The sequence below is a fragment of the Panicum virgatum genome, chromosome 8K, assembly GCF_016808335.1.
Source record: "Panicum virgatum strain AP13 chromosome 8K, P.virgatum_v5, whole genome shotgun sequence".
In the NCBI taxonomy this organism is placed as follows: domain Eukaryota; kingdom Viridiplantae; phylum Streptophyta; class Magnoliopsida; order Poales; family Poaceae; genus Panicum; species Panicum virgatum.
The window spans coordinates 33,713,243-33,719,246 of NC_053143.1; positions in this window are offsets into that span (position 1 = coordinate 33,713,243).

Consider the following 6,004-nt stretch of genomic DNA (forward strand, 5'->3'; position numbering starts at 1 on the left):
TAAGTTCTACCACTCTAGGCTCGGTTCCCTGAAGCCTTAGGTTCGCTGGGGTCCACCAAAGAAAAAAAAAGGTTCGCTGGGGAGAGATGCCGGCTCCAAAAGAAAGGAAGAAAGGAGATCTGGATGCTTAGTCTTTTGCTCTCATATTGAGGGCAGGGACATGGATTCAGGCATCTTTCCACCAGTGACGACGGTGTGCGTGCCCGCGCGCGGTAGGTAGGCTGTCGCAGCCGGGGAACATCAGGCAGGCCGTGGAGCACCTCCCCCACCGTGGGCCGAGCATAGCCGTCGCTGGCATAGCGCGCCCTGACGTCGAGCCTCCCGCGACACGTACGGCGGCCAGCTCCTGACGGTGAGCTCTTCCGTTACCGTCCTATTGGCAGCCATGGGTGAGCATCCGTGTGGTCCGCTCCTTTCCCCCATGTCATTGTTGCCTCTACCACACAGGGGCCATCGGCGTCCTGCTGGTCCCATGATCGCTCTCCTCTCCTCCTCCCTATTGCAGGTTTGTCTGGTTCCTCATTACTGACAGCACCATGCCCCCAACTTGTTTGTTAAAATGAATGCTTGAATGCTTCAGCCTTATAGCCTGTAGGATAGCATTGGTTACGCGCAAAACACTAACGTCATTTCTTTGGTACTGTTCACACAATTAAAATTTCTCTCACACAAAAGAGTTACGGATGCTACACTGACCTGAGTCTTTGCCTGATTTACTATCTGATGATGGTTCATATGCCCACCACGATGTTCTCAGACCAAGGTTGGCGAGGCCAAGGCCAACTGCAGAAACGAGCAAGGCTGCAGAGCCACTGCTACCATGCAGTGCCAACGTGGGTGGGCAAGGGAGAAAACACCCGAGCCTAGATTGGAGAAGAGAAGCAGCAGCGCAATCCGATTACACCGGGGTGGGAGCGGTAATATATTTGTACTAGCAAAATGCCCATACGTTGCTACAGTAAAATACTTGCTACATTATATATCACTTTGAATCTCACAAAATATTTTTTTTATCTTTTTCCACTATATCACTTCTCCGTACTTTGTACTCCTTCTGTCTCAAATTATTAGTCGTTTTGGTTTTACTAGGTGCATAGTTTTTGTTACACATCTAAGTATTTGCTATGTCTAGATGCATAGCAAAATCTATATATCTAGAAAAGCCAAAAATAACTAATAATTTAGGATGCAGGAAGTATGTCACAAAAAGTTGATCCAGATTTCTCTCTTTCAGTTAAATGACGGTATGGTGACATAATATCATATTCATCAGGGGTTGATGGGCACATATATCGGAAAGTACGCGTGCCCGTACTTTTCGACTAAACATCCATTGCTACAGTTTGAAAAAAAAAACCATGCTCGGACATACTCTCTCCTATTCGAGCATTGGTCTCACACACCAAACTGTGGCTGCTCTTATGTTTCTCCTGCCACCATGCATGCCTAGGGTATGCTTGGCTTGGCTACCGAAATTCTTCTTTGTACATCATCCCTCGAGTTACATTTGCTTCTCCTGGTTGTTGCCGTACATGTGGGCAGGCTGCTGTCGGCCTGTCGCCACAGTAAACCCTTTGCTGCTCAGCTGTGCTTTAATTCCAACTTGGACCCAACAATGCAACCCAAACCCAAGTGAAGTAAAACAGATTTCAATGTAAAGGGAACTGCAAATCCCAGCACAGCATCGAAAAACTCTGAAAACCCTGCACATTTATTTTAGTTTGTCACAAAAGTTTACTGATGACTACTCTCGGCCGCCTGCAAATCTCCTACCTGCATCGAGTCATTTCGGATGGCTCACTTTGGGCAAGCTTCTACGCCGTGGCAGCTACACCAGCGGTGCCCGGAGCCGTGGTGGTGGTCGGCGGCGGGTGCTCGATCCAGGACGCCGCCGCGCTCTGCTGAACCAGGACGCGGCGGCGGCTGTCGTCCATCAGGTGGATGGACAGGCCGCGCCGCCGCTGCCTCTGCCGCGCGCCGGGGCCTCTCTCCCCGGCCATGATGGCCATGACCGGCACGGCGAGGAGGAAGGCCGTCGCGACGTAGAGGCACAGCAGGGTGACGACGAAGCCGGAGAAGCTAGGGGTCGTGGAGACGAGGTCCATCGCGAGACTTGCCTTGGGTGGCATCTCGCATTATTGGTGTGTGTGTGTGTGTGTGCTGCCAACTACGTATGGAGACGATATCACACACTCACTGTCTGGCGTCACACATATATACTGCAGCGTGCCAGCGTTTGTGCATTATTGGCTCCTTGTAAGATAGTGTGTCCATGTCTGTGTGGAACTCGTGGAACTCGTGGGAACAATAATTTTCTGCCCCACATTAATAATGTCTTGATGCCTAGGGAAAATGTGGGTGACAAGAGAACTGGACAGTAGCCCAGTTGGTCGCACCTCCAGTAGAGTGCAAGGTGAACCAGCTAGGGTTTTAACCCTGGTTCTCGCAGCACGATCGCCGGGGTGGTAGGAGACTAATACTATCTTACCCCTGTGCCAAAATATAACAACTTTTAGATTTGGTCAAAGTTAAGCATTTTCATCTTTGACCAATAATATCTTCAAAACTATTTACTTTTAAGTAGAAAATGTTACATATTGTAATAGTTGGTTTCATTATGAATAAACTTATATCATTTTTATGTTATCAATCTTTATAACTTTTTTACCATCCAAGGTCAAAGTTTAAAAAATTTGACTCAGAAAAAAAATCTAAAAATAGCTATATTCTGGGACGGAGTCAGTATAATATAGCCTTTGGCCTCTATAAATGTGGGTGACCAAACTTGGCAAGCTTCTTGATAACCATCCTACTTTACTTCCGACAGTTTCATTCCGAAATTATTTACTGCAATTGTTGCACCCATTCTACTTGGTGTTTCAGTACTCTCCATCACTCAACTTTTACCGCTACCAAATCTTCATGAGCAAACGTGCCATCGATTCTGGTTAAGATCTGGGTTTGATTTGGGGCTCACCAGAGTCCAATAAGCATCTGGGAAGCCGATGATGACAGAGGAAGCCTAGCAGCGAAAGTGATGGTGGTTGGTGGACAGAACGGCGTGGGCGCTTGCCGCTGCTGATGGAGGAGTGCTGCTGGGGTTTGAGGATGGCTAGCTTGCAATCAAGTGGCCGGGACGACAGAAATGACGATGGAGACAATGATAGATAAATGATACGGTGACAAATGCAGTTGTGAGGGGCCGGGGGTTGCTACGAGGGACAGCGTTTCGTAGCAGGGTGGTGACGGGGAGTAGCTTGAAGGTCTTTCCAATACATCCGATCCGCAACAGGGGATGGGCGACACGTCGCAACAGCTGGTGGTAGCATCGATCACAAGTTCACAACCTCTTTATGCAGATAAGATACCCTTTATATATTTGATTATTCGATCACAATCTTTCGTCTATAATAAAATATCATCGAGGTACTGTAATTTTATAAAACTTAGTAATCCCGTCACTTGATCAACACATATATATGCATGGGTCCTTGTTGAAACCGGTAATGATATAATCGCATCCGTACCGATGCCAACGGAATATCCTCACGTGGCAACTAGTACTACCATTGGGACTCCACCAGCGCGGTGATATGGACTATATCACGGTGATATTCCGGATAGATTTTCACCACCGGCGCGTGTTGTGTAAACGAGTTGTTGGTGGGCGGCACCCTTCAGGACGAAGGTGCACCACAACAGTAAGAGGTAGGGTGGCGAAGACCCTTGAACACCCGTCAATTCAACACAATAAGTTAATGCAATAATTATGTATTCCATGTCCCATTAGTGACTTTTACACGAGTATTTATAGGGGGAAGCTATTCACCTTCCCCAGCTAATTACAACCCAAAGCCCTTACAACAAGAATATTCTTGGAATAATCTTGGGGTATTGGGTACGTAATTTCTCCTCTTTTTTCCTGAGTGGGTTATAGCTCATCTAGGACCCTCCTGTTAGACGACCATGTTAAGCTTCGCGTGTAGGGCCTTGGCCGCCGTCCTTCGCTGTTCGGGAGCACATCCTTAGTTGCACGCACGTCTTCGGCCTGCCTTAGGCGGAACAGATGAAGCTCAGTCCCTCTTCGCCGCAGCTGCCACCCTTCACCCGCTTAGGTCCCCGGGGGCGGGGACTTTTTCGGCGGCCTGGTCAAAGATGGCATCTCCAACACCAATCTCATTCTTCCCTTTATTGTATATGTTTAACAATAGGGGAGGGCTCTCCTATTTAAGTTGTGTTGCACCAACTCAAACTAGCAGTATGAGACTATTAGATGTCATGCACTCTTGCTTTGAAATTTCTGAAATGGGTCTCTTCATGGGCCTATTTTCCAGCAGTCTGTGTTGCATCACCTCGTTCATGTAGGGGTTGCGGCGGGGAAGGGGGAGGGAAAGCTGGGGTGTGGCGGTGACCGAGCTGCATTTGTGGAGGTAGGGTTTTGGTTGATCGGCTTCTTGGGAGCGCTCAAATGAGTTTTATTGATGTTGACCAGTAGTAACTCGGAGACATGGTTTACTGACTTAAAACTAGATGGTATGGAAGTTTGACATTTGATAGAAAGACAATAAATCATTGTTGTCAAATCTTACATTTGCAGTTAGATAATTAATTATCATGAACCTTTATGCTGAACGATGATTGCGTCAATGTTCCCTAGCTATGCACTATTTGGAGATTATATAGTTTTAGTTCTCTTTGGTAAAATGTCAGTTGTATAATAACCATGTTGTCGGGTACCATGATTAGGGGCACCCTAACCAGGGGACTAAATCGCCCTAAAAATGCAAAACACAGCCCATGAAGGCCTATAGCCTCTTTCCAAATCCGGAGGAAAGGAAAAGACTCAAAGAAGCCCAATCCACGGCGGCACGGCCCATGTACACAGTGCGGCCCCTCCGAGCCACCTCGAACCCGCGGGGCAATCTTCGCCTTGCTCGAGGGCCTCCCGCCGGGACCCTCGACAAGCGCCTCTCATTTCCGCTTCACTCGAGGGTAGTGAGCCTACCCTCGGGGGAGCGGATCGTCTCCGCCTCGCTCGAGGCCACCCCTCTACGGAAAGGACAAGCGACCCTTCCGCTCACCCGCCCGCCGTACGGAGGCATTAAATGCCAACCACTCCGCCGCAGCTCCCAGATCAGACGGCGTCAGACGTCCACTCCGCACGGTGGCTGTGACCAGGGTTTTGTCCGCCAACTCCGGTCACTGCTCAGGCCATCCCTGGCGCTGTGGCGACTCTATGGGAAGCCGCGACGCTGTGCGAGACGTGCTCGGCACTGCTCCAACTACTATGCTACCAAATCCCCGTACTTCCCCTGTACTTTCCCCTCGACGGAACCCTCGAACGGCATGGGCATGGCCCTCGGAAGCGGCCCCGACCTTGACCAGGGCAGGACCCCCGACTGCAGGACCCTCGGAGCACCGCCACGTCGAACGCGGGATGGTACTCTCCACAGGGACCGCCACGCCACCCGCTAGAGCTGCTAGGACGCCGGCGCGATCTCCGCAGGGCCAAGGACGACGCCCAGGACGACTGCCACGCCAGGCGCCATACCCCACAGTGTACTTTCTACAGTGCTCGACCACTGCACCCCCGCGATTTGGGGAAAAGACGACGACTTCTCCTCCCTCCTATACATGTACACCGCCCCTCCTTGTGTCTATAAAAGGGGGAGGCGGTCACTGTCCTCTCCATGGGATCTGGGCTATTCGACGCACTTAGCACAACTCACAAGAGCACACACGCTCTTCTTAGCCCCGATATTGGCACTCGCCTCAATCAACTCCTCCACTAGCAGAGACCTGGGAGCTTTCCTCCCTCTCTCGCCTCGCTTGTACCCCCTACTACAGGCACCTCGGTGCAAGACAGTACAGTGCCCTCGCACACCCCTTTGCTGGACGTACGGCCCCGCGGCTGAAACTAGGATAAACCTGTGCGTTACCGTGTTGCTTCTTGCATCAACCATCTGGGATTAGAGACACGCAGCATCATCACTAGTTGGTGCCA